The sequence below is a fragment of the Salvelinus fontinalis genome, chromosome 7 (assembly GCF_029448725.1).
Source record: "Salvelinus fontinalis isolate EN_2023a chromosome 7, ASM2944872v1, whole genome shotgun sequence".
Classification (NCBI taxonomy): domain Eukaryota; kingdom Metazoa; phylum Chordata; class Actinopteri; order Salmoniformes; family Salmonidae; genus Salvelinus; species Salvelinus fontinalis.
In genome coordinates, this window is record NC_074671.1 from 35,771,450 (window position 1) to 35,790,501 (window position 19,052).

A 19,052-nucleotide genomic window follows, 5' to 3' on the forward strand; every position below is an offset into this window, starting at 1 on the left:
AGGAGCCACCTTCGGTGGAAGTCGTGATAGCCCCCTACTTTCAAGGAAGTTTTACCAAAGTTTCACTAAAGACATTGATAGAAGTTGCAAGTTACCCATCATTAAAATATTTCCCTTCATGCTCTATTTGTTTTTGAATTGTTGGTTTCAATATCTGTTGTTTTGCGTGTACATTGATAGATTAATTAACTCAATGAATGTATCTTATGCTATTTCTAAACTAATCCAATCTGTTAGTTAAACTTATTGCACCTGATACTGAAATGGTTGTTCCAGTTTAAATTGTTTAGGTAGTGTCATCTTCATCTTGATTCATCTTCATAACCCTGGCAGTCTTTCTAAATACAGATTGTGGGATTCCACAATAGGAATTAAACATCACTTTGCAAACCAGCATAATGTGACTTGATTGTGGTTTTGCTTTAGCTTATGCTGTTCAGCAGTGTCCAAAACACAGTTAAGGCTGGTCACCAGCAAAGAATACCATGAATGCTGGTCTGGCAGCATAACTGGCTAGACCATGCTGGTCAGACCAGCTTGAACAGCTAGAACATGCTGGTCTGCCAACACAACCAGCTTCCTATTAGCTTAGGCTAGAATTGACCAGCTTGAAACGTATGATGGGGTATACTGTTTTTTTTTTCTTCAGCAGGGTATCTTGACAATCAAACCTCACCATTGGTACCATTGTTCATTCATGATTAACCATATTTTCTCCTCCCACTGTCAGAAGCACTTCTGGGTCATCCATGATTGAAGGATTCTTCCAAATTGTTCCTAAGGAAATACCATTTAGATGCACATTTTATTTGTATGTCTCACATTGATTTACAAATAACTAGGCATATTTATTGCCTTCTTTAAAAAGGGGCAATCTGCAGATGCTACACCCATTTTTGGACTAGCAAATTGATGATATGTATTCTTGAAGAATATAACTTTTAAATGTCTCATGAGCTTAGCTCAACTGTCATACCTTATCAGGGTTCAACTGTCGCACCCCGTCAGCTGCAAGCTGTCTCTGATAGACGCTGGTGGGAGACATGGTGGAGGAGACCAATCTCTATGCCTTGGAGCAACAGGAGAGGAGAGAGCCAGGAGGATGCGTTGCCGCTAAATGGGCGACGACACATCCACCACGCGGACCATCAATACGGGGTCCCCTCAAAGGTGTGTGCTTAGTCCCCTTCTGCACTTCCTGTTCACCCACGGCTGCATGGCTGCGCACGATTCCAACACCATCATCAAGTTTGCTGACAACACAACGGTGGCAGGACTGATCATAGACAACGATGAGGCAGCCTATAGGGAGGAGATCAGAGACCTGGTAGTGTGATGACAGGACAACAACCTCTCCCTCACTGTCAGCGATGGGGCTGCAATGGGGCTACAGCATCGATGGGGCTGTGGTGGAGAGGGTGTTTTGAAGAGGCAACGACAGTGCCTATTCCTCCTCTGGAGGCTGAAAAGATCTGGCATGGGCCCGCAGATCCTCAAAAAAGTTCTATAGCTGCACCATTGAGAGCATCTTGACTGGCTGCATCCTCGCTTGGTACAGTAACTGCAAGACCCCCGACTTCAAGGCGCTACAGAGGGTGGTGAGTATGGCTCAGTACATCACTGGGGCCAAGCTGCCTGCCATCCAAAATCACTATACCAGGCGGAGTCAGAGGAAGGCCAAACGTTTTGTTCAAAGACTCCAGCCACCGAAGCCATAGACTGTTCTCTCTGCTACTGCACAGCAAGCGGTACCAGTGCAGCAAGTCTGAAACCAACGGGACCCTGGAAGGCTTCTTCCCCGAAGCCATTACTTTTATGCACTGACTCTATGCAAACACAGTGGACTCTATCCACACACTCACACATACTTACAATGACTACAGCAACACTCAAATACACACTTTCTCACTCACCACATACACTGGTGCTACTGTCAATTATCTATCCTGTTGCCTAGTTACTTTAACCCTACTTTTATGTACAGTGCCTTCGGAAAGTATATAGACCCCTTGACTTTTTTCACATTTTGTTACGTTACAGCCTTCTTTTAAGGTGTATCCTGTTTCCATTGAGCATCCTTGAGATGTTTTGACAACTTGATTGGAGTCCACCTGTCGTAAATTCAATTGATTGGACATGAGTTGGAAAGGCAGGCACCTCTCTATATAAGGTCTTACAGTTGACAGTGCATGTCAGAGCAAAAACCAAGCCATGAGGTCGAAGGAATTGTCCGTAGAGCTCCAAGACAGCATTGTGTCGAGGTACAGATCTGGGGAATGGCACCAAAAAATGTCTGCAGCTTTGAAGTTCCTCAAGACAGTGGCCTCCATCATTCTTAAATGAAAGAAGTTCGGAACCACCAAGACTCTTCCTAGAGCTGGTCAATCAGGCAGGTGACCAAGAACCCGATGGTCACTCTGACAGAGCTATAGAGTTGTGGAGATGGGAGAACTTTCCAGAAAGACTACCATCTCTGCAGCACTCCACCAATCAGGCCTTTATGGTAGGGGCCAGATTGAAGCTACTCCTCAGTAAAGGGCACATGACAGCCCACTTGGAGTTTGCCAAAAAGAACCTAAAGACTCTGAGACAGCTCCTTGGTCTTCCGGACAATGAGGGAGAGGTTGTTGCTCTGGCACCACACTGCCAGTTCACTGACTTCCTCCCTGTAGGCTGACTCATCGCCGCTGGTGATCAGGCCTACCACCGTCGTGTCGTCAGTGAACTTAATTATGGTGTTGGAGTTGTGTGTGGCCACACAGTCGTGGGTGAACAGGGAGTATAGGAGAGGACTAAACACACACCCCTGGTGGGCCTCTGTGTTAAGGGTCAGCGTTGTGGAGGTCATGTTGCCTACGCTCAACACCTGGGTTTGGCCCATCAGGAAGTCCAGGATCCAGTTGCAGAGAGAGCTGTTCAGTCCCAGGGTCAAAAGCTTGGTGAAGAGCTTGGAAGGGAATATGGTGTTGAATGCTGAGCTGTAGTCAATGAACAGCATTCTCAGATAGGTATTCCGCTTATCTTGGTAGGTGAGGGCAGTGTGGAGAGCAATTGAGATTGCGTCATCTATTGATCTGTTGGGGCGGTATGCAAATTGGAGTGGGTCTATGGTGGCTGGGATGGTGGAGATAATGTGTGCCATAACCAGCCTCTCAAAGCATTTCATGATTACAGAAGTGAGTGCTACAGGGTGTTAATCCTTGTGGCATGAAGGCTTATAGTTCTTATGAACAGGAATGATTGTGGTCATCTTAAAACATGTGGGGATTGCAGACTGGGACAAGGAGAGGTTGAAAATTACAATGAATATGCCTGCCAGCTGTTCTGCGCATGCTCTGAGAACACGCCCTGGAATACCGTCGGGTCACGCGGTCTTGCGAGTGTTGACCTGATCAAATACCCTTCTTGCGTCAGACTTGTAAAGCGAGATCACCTAGTCCTCTGGGTCGGTGATGGCCCACACAACGGCTAGATGTTGTTGTCGTCAAAGAGCAAATAAAATTAATTGAGTTAGTCTGGTAGTGAGGCATCGTTGGGCGGATCCCAGTTGAGTCTTCCTTTGTAATTCGTAATGGACTGTAACCCCTGCCACATGCAGTGGGAGTCAGAATCTGTGTCGTATGATTCTACCTTATTCCTATATTGTCCTTTGCTCATTTGATGGTTCTGCGGAGGTCACGGCGGGCCTTCTTGTACTTATCCCTATCTTCGGCCAAAGAATGAGGGTTGTCTACGATAGCTCTGTGTGTGGTAGCTCTGCTCTTTAGTTTAGCGCCAAACTCTGTTTTAATCCAGGGCTTTTGATTGGGGAAGCGGCGAACCCTCAGTGCGGGTACAACGTCACTGATGCATTTTCTAATGAAGCCAGTGACTGAGGTGACTAGCTCGTCAGTGTTATTGGAGGAGTCTCGTAACATATTACAATCAGTGCTAGCAAAGCAGTCCTGTAGCATACCCTCTGACTCTGATTACCATTTCTCACCATAGGAAATCGCGATCAATTCCTATTTCAGCTTCTGCTTGTAAACAGGAAGCAAGAGTATGGAGTCATGATCTGATTTACCGAATGGCGGACGAGGGAGAGCCTTGTGTGCTTGCCTGTGGGTAGAATAGCAGTGGTCGAGGACTTCATCGCCCCTAGTGGCGTTGGAGACGTGTTGATGGAAGTTGGGCATCACGCACTGAATTAAAATCGACGGCAACCAGAAAGGTAGCCTCTGGGTGTAGGGTTTCCTGCTTGTTTATAGCCTTGTACAGTTCATTAAGTGCCAGATTGTTCTTTTCATTGTCCTGAGGTGGAATGTATACAGCAGTCACGATAACTGCTGAAAACTCCCTCAGAGGTAGAAGGGTTGGCATACTCTTCCTGTGCAACAGCTAATGGGGATCCTAATAAAATACCCAATACCAATACCAATTTGACCATCAGGTATTCCCAGGCGGGTGAACAGTGGGTCGACATTTCCACCGCTCTGGAATTAGCACACCAGTTGTTGCTGTTGTTTTTGATGAAGAGGTAAACCCTTCCCCCCCTTCGATTTTTCCGACTCCACTGTCCTGTCCGCCCGGGGGAATGGAGAATCCATCGAGTTGGATACCCGTGAAGGGTATCTTGTCAAAGAGCCATGTTTCTGAAAAGCAAAGATTATTGCAGTTCCGAGAGTCCCGTTGATAGCAAACTCATGATCGGAAGTCATCCATCTTATTATCAAGTGACTGTACATTAGCCAGTAGAATGGAGGGAAGAGGTAGCCGGTTTTCCCTCTATTGCCTCTGTAACGCGTTTCGTATTGGGTAGCCTGAAAATTGGGTTGGAATTACGGAGAACACAGGGCAAATGAGTCACAAGTAGAAGCCGGAATTGGGGTAAGTAACTGCCGATCTGATGTTCAAGAGTTCTTTTCGGTTGTAAGAAACAATAGCGGATGCATTTTGTGAAAATTTTTGTAAAAATCAACAACAAAAGAATCACAAAATAGCAAAGTTGGATCGGAGCTTGCAAAACGGCTGCCAACCTGTATGGCACCATCTTGATCAGGGACGAGAAGCTTCTATTTGTCCAGGACATTATAGTCTACACAGGGCACGCCACTAACGTCCAAGTTGTGGGAACATATGATTTTGATTTCCCATTGGTTCTGGGAGCAAAGCAGTACATTTCCTGACCAGTACAGGTTCTGAGAAAATATTGCCTGTTTTGGGAACTTTCTGGGAATTTTTGAGTTACAGGGAGAATGTTTTACTAAGGTTCCCTGAAAGTTTTCCTGGGAGGTTTTATTAACTTTCTGAAAATGTAAATTATAGGTTGTTTGAAGGCAATTAAAGAACGTTCTGAGAACGTTTCAATAATTCTCATATTATGTTAACTGTTTTTAACTCCAAGCACAGATAGGACACATGGAAGTGCATTTGCTTAGGCATTAATCATGCAAACAAAAACATTTTTTATTGTGGCATGGCATCAGTGAGATTTGAACCTATGCTCTTCTGTTACCATTGCGTCACCAGGGTGGAGCTAGCAGATCATGTTTTATAACTCATACAAAGCTGCTAATTTTTATTTATTCAAACAGCCATCATTTCAAAGGAAACAAGCAGTCATTAAGATCAGGTGTGGCCAATTAGTGGGCATGGCCAAAACACTTAACAAGCTTTAACAAGTTTTTAAATAACATTCTTACAACAATCTTTGAACATTACTAATGTTTTCTTGTGGTTTTTATGGAACATTTTCTTAATGTTCTGAGAACATGCCTTTAAATTGAGCCACGAGGAAACCTGCAGAAAATGTTATGCTGAAAGTACTGAAATTCCCACAGAAGAATGTTGTTTTTTAACGTTCTCGGAACAATATGAGAACGATGAGGAAACGTTGAGCTGAAGTACTGAAAGGGCCACGTAAGAAATGTTCTCAGAACGTTACGTGCTAGCTGGGTATCCTGCACCATTCCCAAAACATTGTGGAAAGGTTGTATGCTAGATAACCGTAGGACAACCATGCTCTCACCAAGCTCTAAGAAACATGTAGTTCTCAGAACAATATGTGCTAGCTGGGGATCAAGTAGAACAATCAACAGCTGGCACTAAAGTGGAATGACAAAACAGACCGTGTCCTCTCCTCAAAAGCCACCTTCCCCAGACTCAAGGTTAATCAAATTCTCCTTCCAAATAACAGGCCAGTCAAACCCCCCCACCCCACACACAGTCAACCACACACACACACACACACACACACACACACACACACACACACACACACACACACACACACACACACACACACACACACACACACACACACACACACACACACACACACACACACACACACACACACACACACACACACACACACACACACACGTCTTGGGAGGTATGAGGTGAGGCTACTGAACCACAATGCGGTGAGTGTTATATTTTTTACTGGCCTGTCTTCTGGGAACAGCAGCTGAGCTACCTTAACTATGCTCGGGGAAGGTGGCTTTTGTTTTCATTTCCAGTAATTCCATTCTGGGAACTTTGTCTTTGTGGCATGTATGCAGTGCACTAGCTTTTATTGGCAATGCAAGACAAGGTACTGTCAATGAAATAATTTATGATGACGATACGCCATCATCCAACTGTCTTGTGTCTGTTTGCGTGTGTGTCCAACTTCATTAAGTTTTGTTAAATAATATGCAGTATATTATGTACGTATTGCTATCCCCATAGATATGATTATGGAAGATGATTCACACAATTCGAATAAAACCCAGCAGGCATTAACCTTTTAAACCTTCAAATACACAATATGTTTTAACCATGCTGTTTCGTGAAATTATTATCCCACTCTCCCTAGTCGCAGGGTTAGTGCTCGCCTTCTACCAAGGCTTCTCTAAATACGTGAGCAAATGCCCAAGGTTCATCACATAGATTTTTCCAGCTGCAAACAAACACTTTTCATGACAATACAGTTGGGAGCAGCACTCAGGCAGGGAAATAGTTTTTTTTCTCTACCTGGCTGTGTTGTGCCTGTAGTCCTCTGCTACACTCTGGTGGCGAAACTTCATAAATATGCCACAGAGGATTAAATAAATGTTGCAAATATTAAATGTACTGGTAGGGCAAATTCAAAAGAAGAGTCTGCCTTTTTTTGTGGAATTTAGAGCTTTACTGACACATAAATTATTTGTCTTCACTGCCCTGTTTAATTGCAAACAATCTCAGTTATATTATTATAATTCAATTGAGGGTGTTTTCAAGAGCTCAGCCAAAATGTTCCATTCTAACTTTAGATTAATGCTTTATCCCAAACTGCCTTGCTATTTTCAGTGCCTGGAATAACCGAGGATACTAAATCCTGGAATTATTAATATTCATGAATCATGACATGGCTGATAACAATCCCTCACCTCTAATCCCAGGTCCTTCTAATTACTCATGCCTGTACTTCATCTATAACAGTTGAAGGGGGATGCTGGCTGCTACTGGATTTATGCTGACAAAAGCACAATATGACACAGTAGGCAAAATCCTATCACATAGTAAAAATGAGGAACAACATTGTGAAAAGGAAAAACATGACTTTATTCACACGATAAAAACATTTGTGTCAAGATCTACATTACCAGTCAAAGGTTTGGACAAACCTACTCATTCAAGGTTTTTTCTTTATGTTTACTGTTTTTTACATTGTAGAATAATAGTGAAGACATCAAAACTATGAAATAACACATATGGAATCATGTAGTAACCCCCAAAAAGTGTTAAACTAATTAAAGTATATTTTAGAATCTTCAAAGTAGCCACCTTTGCCTTGATGACAGCTTTGCACAGTCTTGGCATTCTCTCACCCAGCTTCACCTGGAATGCTTTTCCAACAGTCTTGAAGGAGTTCCCACATATGTGGAGCACTTGTTGGCTGCTTTTCCGTCACTCTGCGGTCCAACGGTCATTTATCTTTGCTTATTTTAGCTGTTCTTGATATAATATAGACTTGGTATTTTACCAAATAGGGCTATCTTCTGTATACCACCCCTACCATGTCACAACACAACAGATTGGCTCAAACACATTAAAAATGAAAGACATTCCACAAATGAACTTTTAACAAGGCACACCTGTTAAGTGAAATGCATTCCAGGTGACTACCTCATGAAGCTGGTTGAGAGAATGCCAAGAGTGTGCAAAGCTGTCATCAAGGCAAAGGGTGACTACTTTGAAGAATGTACAATTTTACATATTATTTACTTTTTTGGTTACGACATGATTATATATGTTATTTCATAGTTTTGATGTCTTCACTATTATTCTACAATGTAGAAAATAGTAACAATAAAGAAAAAACATTGAATGAGTAGGTGTGTCCAAACTTTTGACTGGTACTGTATATAATAAAAGCAAATATTAATATAATAACCATCATATCGACGTTAACTTGTAGTCACATGATGATATATTGTGTGGGCCTCCCACTACGACACAGGAAAGCATGCAGTTTATTAGGCTACAGATTATGATGAACTTCTCAGGGTGGTGAATGTGCAAGTTGATGAGCTTGATGCTCCTTTTCAATAAATATTGTTCTGGTAACATGATGATCGATGCTTGACAAATACAAATAGTGTCTTTCTCATCCATAATATCATAATATAGGTAGCCTACCTGCACTGCATCTGTGAGTTGTTGGCTAGAGCGCATGTGCCAAGACCAGATTGGGCACATTTGCTATATAATGCAACAGTTTTTGTGACAAAACCATCAGTAGAGTTGAAAATGCGGTGGAAACCCACTTCGCTTGAATTTTAATTCGGTACATGGGATTTTCACACACAGCCTTTTATATGCAAAAGGTCTGTTTGATGGACACATCCCTGGGGGGAAAATGCGCATGTTGTTTTTTTTTTTACAGATTTTAGAATATTTGCAATAAAATCTGTTGCAAATGTTGGTCCCACAACTCTTGCCATATGATTTTAAAGGCCCAATGCAGCAGTTTATTCCCATCTAAATAACTTCTGGGTTCCAATGTAGTACTTTACTGTAATAGTTTTACATTACAATGGTCAAAAAGAAACAGGGTTTTAGCAACAGCAAAAAAATCTTGTACTGTCTGGGACAGGGTTTCCGTTAGCCGGTAAAAGCCAGCTTTTGGCCCCAAAAATTAAAAGCCAATAAATAAAAGTGTTGTTGGCCAAATTGACCGGGGTGTTACAAAATAATGATGGAAATATCAGTCGATGTAAATACATTTGACCGTCATGCTTAATTTGTGTATTTTTGTTAGTCGTCCTGGGTAAATTTGTCACATGCACAAAGCATACAGAGCCTACTTTGAGCACAATATCACTTGTCAGGCACCTAAAAAACAAGATTATCTTGTCTGATGAAACTAAGATTGAACTCTTTGGCCTGAAAGAAAGCCAAGCGTCACGTCTTGAGGAAACCTGGCACCATCCAGGTTGGGGGTGCCAGGTGAAGCATGGCACCACCACGTGAAGCATGGTGGTGGCAGCATCATGCTGTGGGGATGTTTTTCAGCGACAGGGACTTGGAGACTAGTAAAGTACAGAGTTCCTTGAGGAAAATCTGCTCCAAAGCACTCAGGAACTATGACCCTAAGCACACAGCCAAGACAACGCAGGAGTGGCTTCGGGGAAAGTCTCTGAATGTCCTTGAGTGACGCAGCCAGAGCTTGGACTTGAACCCGCTCAAAAATAGCTGTGCAGCGACGCTCCCCATCCAACCTGACAGAGCTTGAGAGCATCTGCAATGAAGAATGGGAGAAACTCCCCAAATACAGGTGTGCCAAGCGTGTAGCATCATCTCGAGAAGACTCGAGATGGTAATCACTGCCAAAGATGTTTTAACAAAGTACAGAGTAAAGGGTCTGAATACTTATGTCGATGTGATATTTCAGTTTTTCCCAAAAACTTTTTTCTTTGTCATTATGGGGTATTGTGTGTAAAATAAAATGTCATCAATTTTAGAATAAGGCTGTAACGTAACAAAAATGTGGAAAAAGTCAAGGGGTCTGAATGCGTTCAGAATGCACTGTATACGGGACAATTACTGTATTGTATTATATGTACTGCAATAACGTACATTGTTCAAACCATGTAAAGCGCAGAGAAGATTTGATTCTGGTGCAACACATGCGGCCTACAAAGTTATACACATAAGCAAGTGAATTTGATTTGAAATGTGAAATATAATAGGGCCTTGTACAATTAGTAGGCTGACGCATATATACGTTTAATAATATTTCCCCTAATGTTATTAGCCTCTCTCTTTCTCTATTGTTGCCTCATTCCTTCATCGCTTTTAACAGTTCAATTAAATAAGTTGCGTTGTCCTAGGGCTGTTGCGGTGAACTCAACCGCCACACCAGCAGTCATTAGTCATGAAGGCAGTCAAATTCCACGTGACCTCTTAGTCACGGTAATTAGGCTTCTCCAAGCTCCGATGCTGCTGATGGTCATTAGTAGCCTACCAAACGTGTTAACTGCCTTGTACTCGGCACTCTATTGTCCCTCTAATCACTCTGACATGAATGCAAATGTGTTCGAAAATCGAATCAAACACTTCATGAGAGCCCAAGAGCTCATGTTGCGCAACATTTGTGTAGACAATGCAGTTGCACAAGAACAGAGTGATGGCCTCTACTAAAAGAGATGGATCCCCATCAGCTTTCTATAGGCTAGGCCCACTACAGTTGAAGTTGGAAGTTTGCATATACCTTAATGCAGTATTTATACTATACTAATCAGTAAATACTACAATTTACTAGAGTAAATAAGACAGTATTTCACAGGTGCGTGTTCATTAATTGTTTATGGTTCATAGAACAAGCATCGGAAACAGTGATTAAACCCTTTACCATGAAGATCTGTGAAGTTTTTGGGATTTTTACAAATTGTCTTTGGAAGACAGGGTCCTGGAAAAGGGATGTTTCTTTTTTTGCTCAGTTTATGTATATATACAGTATATTTATTTCTTAACTTTCCTAATATTAAGCACATTGCTTATTTTTACAACAGGAGTATAGCTTACCTGGCTGGCATGACAATGAACCAGGGGAAAAGTGTCCTACATTCGCTATTTAAGTGCATAGATTACTATTTTACCCCTACTGCCCCTGTTTTGAGACAGGTACATGATATGGTCCATTCTAAATCAAAACAAATTTCACACATATCTTAAATAATATATGTAAAGACATGATTAAATCAAGGAAGATGGCGCCGACAGAGATGGTCCTTAGAAAACTATGCAGTTATTTGTTTTTTTAATGTATTATTTCTTACATTGTTAGCCCGTAAAATCTAAAGTGTTATTACATAGAGCCGGGAAGAATTATTGGATATAAAAGCGATGTCAACTTACAATTATTATGACCAGGAATATGTCTTACCCTGGACATGCAATCTTATCCCAGAGGCCAACCCAAAACAACGAGGTCGCCACAGGAGAGGCAGACGGAGCGGCCTATTGGTCAGACTTAGAAGGCGAGCACACCATCCACCGCTTCTGAGCATATTACTCGCCAATGTCCAAACTCTAGATAACAAGGTGGACAAAATTAGGGCAGGAGTTGCCTTCCAGAGAGACATCGGAGATTGTAACATTCTCTGTTTCACGGAAACATTCACTAGGGAAATGTTGTCAGAATCGATACAGCCACCCGGTTTCTTCATGCATTGCGCCGACAGAAACAAACATCTCTCTGGTAAGAAGAAGGGCGGGGGTGTATGCCTTATGATTAATGTCTCATGGTGTAATCACAACAACATACAGGAACCCAAGTCCTTTTGTTCACCCGACCTAGAATTCCTTTCAATCAAATGCCGACCACATTTTCTTCCAAGTGAATTCTCTCCGATTATGGTCACAGCCGTGTATACTCCCCCCGCCCCAAGCAGATTCCTTGCCGGCCCTGAAAGAACTTCAATGGCCTCTATGTAATCTGGAAACCATACATCCTGAGGCTAAATTTATTGTAGCTGGGAATTTTAACAAAGCTAACCTAAGAACCGTGCTTCCTAAATTCTATCAGCATATCAAAGCACGACAAGAGCTGATAGCTTCAGGATCATTGCTACTCGAACTTTCGCAACTGTCACGATCGTGTGGGGGATTGACGGACCAAAACGCAGCAGTTGGAAAATAAGCCATCTTCTTTTATTTTAAAAGATGACAAAAAATAAACACGAAACACTTTAACAAAACGACCGTGAAGCTACAAACGTTGTGCACATACATACAGGCTACAAACGTTCTACATAGACAATTACCCACCACCAATGAGAGCCTATGGCTACCCTAAATAAGGCTCCCAATCAGAGACAACCGAAATCAGCTGTCTCTAATTGGGAACTCATTCAGGTAACCATAGACTCTCCTAGACAACTAAACATACATAGACAACACTAGAAACATGTACTCCACACAAACCCATATACTATACACAACCCCTTTTACCATAAACAACACCCAAAACCAACAAAACATAAACATTCCCCATGTCACCCCCTGACCTAACTAAAATAATAAAGAAAACAAAGAATATTAAGGCCAGGGCGTGACATAACCCCCCCCTTGAGGCGCGAACTCCGGGCGCACCATACACAGTCTAGGGGAGGGTCTGGGTGGGCTTCCCTCCACGGTGGCGGCTCCGGCTCTGGTCGTGGTCCCCACTTCACCACAGTCCCTAACCACCTCCTTAGCTTCTTCAAAATGACCCCTCTCCACATTAACCCCATTGCATTAAGGGGCAGTTCTGGACTAAGGGGCAGTACCAGGGTAAGGGGCAGTACCAGGGTAAGAGGCAGTACCAGGGTCAGGGGCAGTACCAGGGTAAGGGGCAGTACCAGGGTAAGGGGCAGCACCAGGGTAAGGGGCAGCACCAGGATAAGGGGCAGCTCCGGACTGAAGAATGGCAGCTCCGGACTGAGGGACTGCAGCTCCGGACTGAGGGACTGCAGCTCCGGACTGAGGGATGACCCATGGCTGGCTGACGGATCTGGCTGCTCATGGCTAGCTGACGGATCTGGCTGCTCATGGCTAGCTGACGGATCTGGCTGCTCATGGCTAGCTGACGGATCTGGCTGCTCATGGCTAGCTGACGGATCTGGCTGCTCATGGCTAGCTGACGGATCTGGCTGCTCATGGCTGGCTGACGGATCTGGCTGCTCATGGCTGGCTGACGGATCTGGCTGCTCATGGCTGGCTGACGGATCTGGCTGCTCATGGCTGGCTGACGGATCTGGCTGCTCATGGCTGGCTGACTGATCTGGCTGCTCCTGTCTGGTTGGCGGCTCTGGCAGATCCTGTCTGGTTGGCGGCTCTGGCAGATCCTGTCTGGTTGGCGGCTCTGGCAGATCCTGTCTGGTTGGCGGCTCTGGCAGATCCTGTCTGGTTGGCGGCTCTGGCAGATCCTGTCTGACGGACGGCTCTAGCGGCTCCTGTCTGGCTGGCGGCTCTAGCGGCTCCTGTCTGGCGGACGGCTCAGTGGGCTCATGGCAGACGGGCGGCTTTGCAGGCTCATGGCAGACGGGCGGCTTTGCAGGCTCATTGCAGACGGATGGCTCAGATGGCGCTGGGGAGACGGATGGCTCAGATGGCGCTGGGGAGACGGATGGCTCAGATGGCGCTGGGGAGACGAGCAGTTCAGTCATCGCTGTGCAGACGGCAGACTCCTGCCGGCTGAGGCGCACTGTAGGCCTGGTGCGTGGTGCCGGGACTGGTGGCACCGGGCTGGGAACACGCATCTCAGGGCTAGTGCGGGGAGCAGGAACAGGGCATACTGGACCCTGGGGACGCACATTAGGCCTAGTGCGTGGGGCCGGAACTGGTGGTACCGGACTGGGGACACGCATCTCAGGGCTAATGCGGGGAGCAGCAACAGGATGCACAGGACTCTGGAGACGCACAAGAGGCTTAGTGCGTGGTGCCGGAATTGGTGATACCGGGCTGGAGACACGCACCATAGGACGAGTGCGTGGAGGAGGAACAGGGCTCTGGAGACACACTGGAAGCCTGTTACGTGGTGTAGGCACTGGTGGCACTGAACTGGGGCGGGGAGGTGGCGCCGGAAATACCGGACCGTGCAGGCGTATTGGCTCCCTTGAGCATTGAGCCTGACCAACCTTACCTGGTTGAATGCTCCCCGTTGCCCGACCAGTGCGGGGAGGTGGAATAACCCGCACCGGGCTATGTAGGCGAACCGGGGACACCATGCGTAAGGCTGGTGCCATGTAAACCGGCCCGAGGAGACGCACTGGTGGCCAGATATGTAGGGCCGGCTTCATGACATCCGGCTCAATACTCAATCTAGCCCTGCCAGTGCGGGGAGGTGGAATAACCCGCACCGGGCTATGCACACGTACAGGAGACACCGTGCGCTCTACTGCGTAACACGGTGTCTGCCCGTACTCTCGCTCTCCACGGTAATTACAGGGAGTAGGCGCAGGTTTCCTACCTGACTTCGCCACTCTCCCTTTAAGCCCCCCCCAAAGAAATTTTTTGGGTTTTCCCACAGGCTTCCTACCGCTTCGTCGTGCTGCCTCCATTCGCCGGTATCCCTCCTCGCACTGCGCCAGAGAATCCCAGGCGGGCTCCGGCACTCTCCCTGGGTTGATCGCCCACCTGTCGATCTCCTCCCACGTAGTGTAACCCAGATCCTTTGTAGGTTCCTTTTCCTGCCTCCGAGCTAGCTCCTCATATCGCCGCCTCTCTGCTTTCGCTGCCTCCAGCTCAGCTTTGGGGCGGTTATATTCTCCTGGTACCTCCCGGTCTAAAATTTCCTCCCATGTCCATAAATCCTTGTATTGCTCCTGTTGCCGCTGGTCATGCCGCTTGGTCCTATGGTGGGTAATTCTGTCACGATCGTGTGGGGGATTGACGGACCAAAACGCAGCAGTTGGAAAATAAGCCATCTTCTTTTATTTTAAAAGATGACAAAAAATAAACACGAAACACTTTAACAAAACGACCGTGAAGCTACAAACGTTGTGCACATACATACAGGCTACAAACGTTCTACATAGACAATTACCCACCACCAATGAGAGCCTATGGCTACCCTAAATAAGGCTCCCAATCAGAGACAACCGAAATCAGCTGTCTCTAATTGGGAACTCATTCAGGTAACCATAGACTCTCCTAGACAACTAAACATACATAGACAACACTAGAAACATGTACTCCACACAAACCCATATACTATACACAACCCCTTTTACCATAAACAACACCCAAAACCAACAAAACATAAACATTCCCCATGTCACCCCCTGACCTAACTAAAATAATAAAGAAAACAAAGAATATTAAGGCCAGGGCGTGACAGCAACGCATACAAAGCATCCCTTCCCCGCCTGCCTTTGGAAAATCTGACCATGACTCCATTTTGTCGCTCCCAGCCTATAGACAGAAAGTAAAACAGGAAACACCCGTGCTCAGGTCAATACAATGCTGGTCTGACCAATCGGATACAGGACTTCAAGATTGCTTTGATCACGTGGACTGGGATATGTCCCAAATAGCCTCGGACAATAACATTGATGTGTATGCTGACTCGGTGAGCGAGTTTATTAGCAAGTACATCGGAGATGGCGTACCCTCTGTGAGCATTAAAACCTTCCCTAACCAGAAACCTTGGATTGGTGGCAGCATTCGCGCGAACCACCGCTTTTAATCATGGCAAGGCGACCGGAAACATGACCAAATAAAAACATTTCAGCTATTCCCTCCGCAACGCAATGAAACAAGCAACGTGTTAGTATAGAGACAAAGCAGAGTCGCAATCCAATGGCTCAAACATAAGACATATGTGGCAGGGTCTACAGTCAATCACGGATTACAAAAAGAAAACCAGCCTCGTCGCGGACACCGATGATCTGCTCCCAGACAAATTAAACTCGCTTTGAGGACAATACAGTGCCACTGACATGGCCCGCTACCAAAGCCTGTGGGCTCTCCTTCTCCATGGCCAACGTGAGTAAAACATTTAAACGTGTTAACCCTTGCAAGGTTGCCGGCCCAGATGACATCTCTAGCTGCGTCCTTAGAGCATACACAGACCAGCTGGCTGGTGTGTTTACGGACATATTCAACCAATCCCTATCCCAATCTGTGGTCCCCACATGCTTCAAGATGGCCACCATTGTTCCTCTTCCCCAGAAAGCTAAGGTAACAGATCTGAATGACTATCGCCCGATTGCACTCACTTCTGTCATCATGAAGTGCTTTGAGAGACTAAACAAGGACCATATCACCTTCACCCCACCTGATACCCTAGACCCACACCAATTTGCTTACCCTAGGTCGACGGACGATGCAATTGCCATCACACTGCACACTGCCCTATCCCATCTGGGCAAGAGGAATACCTATGTAAGAATGATATTCATTGACTACAACTCAGCAACATCTCCACCCCGCTGATCCTCAACACTGGGGCCCCACAAAGTTGCATTCTCAGCCCTCTCCTGTACTCCCTGTTCACCCATTAATCAATCATCAAGTTTGCAGACAACACTACAGTGGTAGGCCGGGTTACCAACAACGACGAGACGGCCAACAGGGAGGAGGTGAGGACCCTCGGATTGTGGTGTCAGGAAAGTAACCTTTCACTCAACGTCAACAAAACAAAGGAGACTTCAGGAAACAGCAGAAGAAGCACCCCCCCATTGACATCAACAGGACAGTAGTGGAGAAGGTGGAACTTTATAAGTTCCTCTGCGTACACATCACGGACAAACTGAAATGGTCCACCCACACAGACAGCGAGGTGAAAAAATGTGGCTTGTCATCTAAAACACTCACAAACTTTTACAGATGCACAATCGAGAGCATCCTGTCAGGCTGTATCACCGCCTGGTACGGCAATTGCACCACCTTCAACCGCAAGCCTCTCGAGAATGTAGTGTCGTCTTGCGTTCCATTGCATGTCTGAAGAAAAAGGAATTCTCCGGTTGGAACATTATTGAAGATTTATGTTAAAAACATCCTAAGATTTATTCTATACATCGTTTGACATGTTTCTACGGACTGTAACGGAACTTTTTGACTTTTTGTCTGCACCTAGTGATGGCGCGTCATGAATTTTGATTACTGGGCTAAACGCGCTATTTGGACATAAATTATGGACTTTCTCAAACAAAACAAACAACTATTGTGGAACTGGGATTCCTGGGAGTGCATTCTGATGAAGATCATCAAAGGTAAGTGAATATTTATAATGCTATTCTGACATCTGTTGACTACACAACATGGCGGATATCTCTTTGGGTTGTGTTGGTCTCGCTGTACTCAGATTATTGCATGGTGTGCTTTTTGATGTGGCTCTCTGCAAAATCACCGGAAGTTTTGGAACTACTGAACATAAACTCAGATTTTTGGATATAAATATGAACTTTACCGAACAAAACACACATGTATTGTTTAACATGAAGTCCTTTGAGTGTCATCTGATGAAGATCATGAAAGGTTAGTGAACAATTTTATCTCTATGCTTTTTTGTGACTCCTCTCTTTGGCTGGAAAAATGGCTGTATTTTTCTGTGACTTGGCTCATAACAGTTTGGTGTGCTTTCGTCGTAAAGCCTTTTTGAAATCGGACACTGTGGCTGGATTAACAACAAATGTATCTTTAAAATGGTGTAAAATACTTTCTGTTGAATTTGGCGCCCTGCAGTTTCACTGGCTGTTGACGCTACCGTCCCACATACCCTAAAGAGGTTAACAGTCTATTGCTACATACCGGCCACCTACTAGTCTTCATATTGAGATAAAACAAGTATTTTATATTACAGACACTTGTCACGCCTTGACCTTAGAGAGCCGTTTTATTTCTCTATTTGGTTAGGTCAGGGTATGATGTGGGGTGGGCATTCTATGTTTTGTATTTCTGTGTGTTTGTCTTTCGTTGTCTCTGATTGGGGATCATACTTAGGCAGCCCTTTTTCCCTCCTTCAGTGTGGGTTGTTGTCTTTGTTAATGGCAGGTATAGCCTTACCGATCTTCACATTCATTTTTGATGTTTATTGTTTGTTGGCGACATCTAATTAATAAAAGTATATACGCTTACCATGCTGCACCTTGGTCCGGTCATTTCCCTGACAACGATCGCGACAGAACTACCCACCACAAACGGACCAACCGGCGTGGCCGGGAGGAGCAGCGTTTTCTGGAGGAATGGACATGGGAGGAGATATTGGAAGGCAAGGGCCCCTGGGCAAAGGCTGGAGAGTAGCGGCGTCCAAGGGAGGAGATAGAGGCGGCGAAAGCAGAGCGGCGACAGTACGAAGAGTTGGTACAGTGGAGCAGGCACACGAGGAGATTGGTCGAGTCAGGTTGGAGACCTGAGCCAACTCCCCGTGCTTACCGTGGGGAGCGTGTGACTGGTCAGGCACCGTGTTATGCAGTGATGCGCACAGTGTCTCCAGTGCGCACTTATAGCCTGGTGTGCTATATTGAAGCTCCCCGCATCGGCCGGGCGAAAGTAACCATTCCAGCCAGGACGGGTTGTGCCAGCTCTACGCTTGAGACCTCCAGTGCACCTCCACGGCCCAGTGTATCCGGTTCCTGCTCCACGCACCAGGCTTCCAGTGCATCTCCCCAGTGTGGTGAGACCTGTTCCGATTCCACGTACCAGGCCTCCAGTAGGTCTCCCCAGCCTGGTGAGCCCTGTGGCAGCTCCACGCACCAGGCTTCCTGTACGCCTCCACAGTCCAGTACGTCCTGTGCCTCCTCTCCGCACTCGCCCTGAGGTGCGTGTCGTCAGCCCGGTGCCACCGGTGCCGGTCCCACGCATCAAGCCTCCAGTGCGCCTACACACACCAGAGCTTCCGGCGACAGTTCCCAGTCCGGAGCCTGCGGCGAGGGTCCCCAGTCCGGGGCCTGCGGCGAGTGTTCCCAGTCTGGGGCCTGCGGCGAGGGTCCCCAGTCCGGGGCCTGCGGCGAGGGTCCCCAGTCCGGGGCCTGCGGCGAGGGTCCCCAGTCTGGGGCCTACAACGAGTGTTCCCAGTCCGGGGCCTGCAACGAGGGTCCCCAGTCCGGCACCTGCAGCGA

At 45.8% G+C, this 19,052-nt stretch overlaps 1 pseudogene; it reads left to right on the plus strand.

Moving 5' to 3' along the window:
• The first annotated feature begins 1,117 nt into the window (after window positions 1-1,117).
• LOC129860062 (ribonuclease 3-like) overlaps window positions 1,118-19,052 on the plus strand; it is a 169,662-nt pseudogene continuing 151,727 nt past the window's right edge.